This window comes from Aspergillus pseudodeflectus (assembly GCF_044049435.1).
Source record: "Aspergillus pseudodeflectus strain CBS 756.74 chromosome Unknown BJX68scaffold_54, whole genome shotgun sequence".
Lineage (NCBI taxonomy): Eukaryota > Fungi > Ascomycota > Eurotiomycetes > Eurotiales > Aspergillaceae > Aspergillus > Aspergillus pseudodeflectus.
The window spans coordinates 218904-224903 of NW_027263830.1; positions in this window are offsets into that span (position 1 = coordinate 218904).

Consider the following 6000-nt stretch of genomic DNA (forward strand, 5'->3'; position numbering starts at 1 on the left):
GAAAGAAGAACTAAAACTAATTAGTGGGCTAAGCAGAGAGGAGTTGGGACCTTAAATACTCATGGTTAAATTAGGAGTCATAACCCTAGTGGTAAAAGGGCAATAGATCAAGCTAAGTCTCAACGTCTTCCCTTTAGGGCAATATGACATGGTATTGGGGATCCCATGGCTCGAGGATCACAACCCAGACATTGATTAGTTAATCAAGACGATCTGATGGAGAACTAGCCCATAATAATAGGCACTAGTAGGGGCTGGAGCCCTACGGCCTGCTAATTAGAGGCAGAACGCCAAGCAACCTATGGGGAGGTTGATTCCTAAGGGCGATTGCACCACCTTGGAAGAAAGTCCAGTTTTATAAGTACTAGTAGTAACTTCACGACCATCTAAGCGAGTATGGCTGAAAGAAATACCTGGTTAGGGCACCGGCATGCCAATAAGATACAGTGAAACAATCCAGATCAACGAAATGGACAGTTTGGATGAAGAAGATAGGGAAAACACTTAGGCGCTTGTAGCAACTAGTGCGGAAGCTAAGCCAGAACTAACAATCCTAGAAGAGTATAGTCGATTCCAGGACCTATTCCAGAAACCTGAGAGGCTAGAGCTACCACCTCATAGACCCCATGACCACACCATACCTATTAAGGAAGGTGTTGAACTGAACTATAAACAAATTCTCCTGTTAAATGACAGAGAATCACGAGTTCTAAAAGAATACATTGACGACTAGCTCGCGAAAGGAAACATCTAACCATTGTGATCACCCATAGGATATGGCGTCCTATTCGCACTAAAGAAGGACAGAAGTAACAGACTTTGCATTGACTACTAACCACTTAATAATGCAATAGTTAAGGACTGATACTCATTACCCTTGATCCAAGAAATCCAGGACAAAATCCAAGGGGCAGTATGGTTTATGAAGTTTGACATTACCAACGCCTACTACCGCATCAGAATTGTGGAAGGAGAAGAATGGAAGACAGCGTTTCGGATAAAATTTGGTTTTTACGAATACCTGGTTATGCCGTTCGGGCTAACTAATACACCACCAATATTTCAAAGGTTCATCGACGAGGTGCTAAAGGATGAAGAAGACGAAGATGATAAGGATGACGAGGAGGACACCAAGGGCGAGGAGCCATAGGAGCTAATGAACAAGTTCGCTCTTATATACCTTAATAACATCTTGATCTTCTCTAAGGACAAGAAACAGCATGTTAAGCATGTCAAACGGGTCTTTAGGAGAATAAGGAAAGCAAATCTATGGTGTAAACTCAAGAAGTGTGAATTCCACGTCTAGGAGACCAAGTTCCTGGGCCACTGGGTTACTAAGGGCGGCCTAAAACCCAAAGCCTCTAAAGTAAGGGCTATCAGGGAATAGCCAGCACCAAAGAACCTAAAGGAACTACAGCAGTTCATAGGACTTTTAAACTACTACTAAAGGTATATCGATTGGTACGCGTTCCACATGGCACCATTGTTTAAACTACTCTAGAAGGAACAAGCGTTTGAATGGACAAGGGCGTAACAAGAGACCTTCAACGCTATGAAGGAAGCCATCATAATGGCACTAATCATGCCGCAGCACAACCCAGAGCTCTAAACGACACTTGAAACCAACGCGTCAGACTACGCCATTGGGGCGAGAATGACATAACCAGGACCAGATGGAAAACCCAGACCGGTAGGGTTCTGGTCAAGGAAGTTGACTGGACTAGAAATGAATTATAACATCCATAATAAAGAACTACTGGCTATAGTGGCAGTATTTAAGTAATAGAGAGTCTACTTACAAGGGGCAAGGTATATAGTTATTATAAAATCTAACCATAAGAACCTGACCTACTTCATAATAACTAAAGAGTTGACGCGAAGATAGGCCAGATGGGTGGAGCTATTATCACAATACGACTACAAGATTGAGCACTGTAAGGGCATGGAGAATGGCCAAGTAGACACGCTTAGTAGAAGGCCAGACTACGAGGACAAGACTAGGCAACCACAACCGGCGATCCTAAAGAAAAACGATGATAGGATGCTTAGAAATAACCCAATGATCCTCATAGCTACCATGACATTGTTAGGCGACATGCTTCACACCATCAAGGAAGCCATGAAGGAAGATCAGCTGATATAGCAGATTCTGGCATCCATACTAGGAGTATTAGAAAAGGATAGAGTGCTTCACATTAAGGGACTCATCTACGTTCTACTAACACTCATCCCACAAACAATTTAGGAACACCATAATGTGCTAGTACACGGACACTTTGGTATTAACAAGACCTATGAACACATCGCATGAAACTACTACTTCCTAAACATGAGAAAGAAGGTCGAGAAATACATTAATAAATGTGAAACATGCCTATGAGATAAACCAAAGAGGCATGCACCATATGGGAAGCTTCAGAACCCTAAGGTTCCACAACGACCATGGGAGTGGATCACAGTCAACTTCGTTGGACCACTACCCACAACCAGACAAGAAAACGACTATCTAGCAGTCATATTAGACAGACTCACAAAGTATATACACCTGAAAGCAACAAAGACAACCATAACAGCTAAGGAAATGGCAATAATCTTCACTAACATTATTATCATAAACCATAGAGTGCCAAAATATATTACTTCTAATAGAGACAAGCTCTTCACCTCCAACTTTTAGAAATCAGTCACTAATACACTAGGGATTGAACTACGGATAATAACCACATACAGACCACAGTTAAACGGATAGACTGAAAGGATCAACTAAATGATCAAGTAATACCTATGATACTACGTGAACTATGTATAGGATGATTGGGAAGAACAGCTACCTATGGCCCAATTTGTATATAATAACTCAATCCACAGCGTAATAGGAATGACACCTTTTAAAGCAAACTTTGGATACCACCTAAATCTCCATGGGGAACCAATCTAAAACCAACCTATTGCAGAGGAAGCTAACCAATTCGTGGAAAGGCTTAAGATAATTTAGACACAACTCACCCAAGACCTCAAGTTTGTCAACCTTAAAATGGGAATTTACTATAATAAACACCGAACCGAGCCACTAGATTTTAAAAAGGGGGAAAAAGTGTTCCTGCTCCATAGAAACATCAAAACCAAGCGACTAAGTCAGAAACTGGATCACATCTGACTCAGACCTTTTAAAATCAATGAAAAATTAGGACCAGTTAATTACCATCTACAGCTACTAGAGTTAATGAAAAGGATACACCTAAACGTTCATGTCTCATTATTAGAACCTGCACTGACAAACGCCAAACTCGCTGAAAACGTGGAAATTGAAGATGAAGGGGAATAGGAATACGAAGTCAAGAGAATCCTAGACTCCAAGAAAGTCAGCAGTCGGGCGCAGTACCTTGTGAAATGGAAGGGATACGATACCTCAGAGAACACATGGGAACCTATCAAGAACCTAACAGGCTATTTGAAGAAGGTCCAGGAGTACCACTAGGGACTTCGAAAGTCGAAAAGTCAACGTTCTGCCAGAATGGCGATGACAGAGAACCAATCATCTGAGTCAGACTAGGATTGTCTGACGTTGCGGCCAGCTGAGCGACCGCAGCATCATGCTCATCAGCTAGGCGCTTGAGTTCGAGTCGATCCTTGGCGGTTAAAGGATCCTCCTCATTAAACTGATCCAACACCACTGTGTCATGGTTCAACATCTTGACACCACGCTCCTTCAAATATTTCTACTGCTTCTGTAACCAAAGAATCTTCGACATAGCCTCCTGTATTTTCTGGGAATGCTCCAGCCATAGGCGCTGGGCTTCCTCAAGATCGGCGGTAACCTTCTCGTGATCACGCTTTAAATCGTTCCATTATTTATCGCTATGAAATCGCTTCTCACACTTGCAACTAACACGAGTGCACGCCGCACAATTCCAACTTTTCGAATCCATCACGCATGGGCGACCACGAGAGAAACAATATTTATAAGGGGAGTCAACTTCCGAACCATTCTCTTCTATCTTAGCGGCCTATCGAGCAAATTGATCGTAATGGGGTCTTATGGACTTCGGCTTAGCAACTTAAGGCATGACGGGCCATTATGGGAAGAAAGGGTAGAGAAGACTCACCTAGAAAACGCGGGGGACCTACGCTACTTATGCTTTTAGGACGAAAGCTGAAAGAGGGGGAGATGGTGTTATGAACCCAGCCAAGCGGTTAGACGTTCTTCCGGCAGAACATTCAGCGGTCAGAATATTATTGGGAAGATAATGTTCCTTGACGATAAGATTATCCCTGGGATAATCTTATGCTCATGATAACTTTACCACCAAGATAATGTTACAGACCCTTGGTGTTAACGGGCACAACTCCAAGCACTATGAACTACGCCAAAGATGGGCTGTTGTACGGCACGGCTCACCTGGAAAAGCTAAGCGCCCACGAACACCTAACGACCAATGCCTAGAGACCACGGGCCCGGGACACAAGGCCCACGGGGACCACAAACCGTGGCCCGAGATAAATGGAGTTCTGACAAGGTATAATTCCGAATTGAGCAAAGGACGCAGGAAATAGCTACACCCCAGCACGTCAAGTAGTCACGTGAGACTACCATTTGAACTACCACCAGGAGGTAGTCAAGATGGTAGTAGGAACAACTACCCAAGAGACTACCACGGAGTGGTAGTCGGGATGGTAGTTGGGTATGAAGGATATTTAAGGACGCTCATTACCCACCTGTATTTAGTCTTACTTGTTCTTCGTGATCAATACCATTGTTATTCTAAGTGCTATCTTCAGATCATTCTGATTCAAGACTCTTGCGACAACACTTCGTCTAGTACTTCTTAACAGGCTTCATCATACGTGGTGAAGGTTGGCCTTGCTTTGTTACACCTTAGCCACCCCGACCGTGACTAGTCTTCATACTAGTTGGACGTTGAGTCACCCTGAGTAAGTCAATCCATTGTCAGGGCTTAGGTCAAGACGATCCCAAGGTTTAGGAAGGCTTGAGAGGTCAACCTTCCGTAACAGTTGAATACCTTAGAATAGTCTTTACGTAAGACGGATGGAAGATACTAAAAGAAAAAGTTGATAAGATCCTTAAATGGCCCGTGCCAACTAATAAGACTTAAGTTAAAGGATTCTTAGGAATTGTAGGATATATTAGGGAGTATCTCTATTAACACGCCAAAACTACACGACTAATGATGAAGTTACTAAAGGATGACGAACCATTTATATGGGGGACGGAGTAGTAGAACGCCTTTGAGTAAGTTAAAGCGAGTGTTAAGGAAGCACCAATCCTATCACCTACTAACCTAGGACTATAATACTACATAAAAATGGACATATCTAGAGGAGTAATTAGGATGGTCCTTAAATAAAAGGGAGAAGATGGGAAATTATAACCTATCACTTTCTACTCTTAATAGATGACTAACACTAAAAGAAGGTATAACACTCATAACTAAGAAGCCTTAGTAATCATGGAAGGTTTTAAGAAATAGAGACACTACCTTAAAGGAGTAAAGCACGAAGTTATTATTTAAACTAATTATAAGAACTTAACATACTTCATGATAATAAAGGAACTCAAGGGACAATAAATTAGATAGGCTTAAGACCTCTCATGATACTAATTCAGGATTGAGCATATTGATAGAAAGAAGAATGTCATAGCTAATTGTCAGAGATCACGGGCATTGTCAGCCAATGGATCCGCTGTGCCGCAGCTAGCGCTGTGACGACTACGGAGGAATGATGCGCCGCGCCGGTCATAGCCCTGACTAGGATGCCAAGAGTTACGGTCATAACCGTCCGAGCTATCGACTATGACGACTCTGACAAGGAACATAGCCAGCATAGCTGAGGGCTATGATGGATATGATGGACAGCTAGTATTTAAGGACACTCGTTAACACTTGTAATTAGTTTTAGCTACTGTCTGTTACTTTCGGAATCAAAGCTACCCTACCTTTCAGAAACCCAGTTACCTTCTTAGTTCGTTAAGAAGCAGTC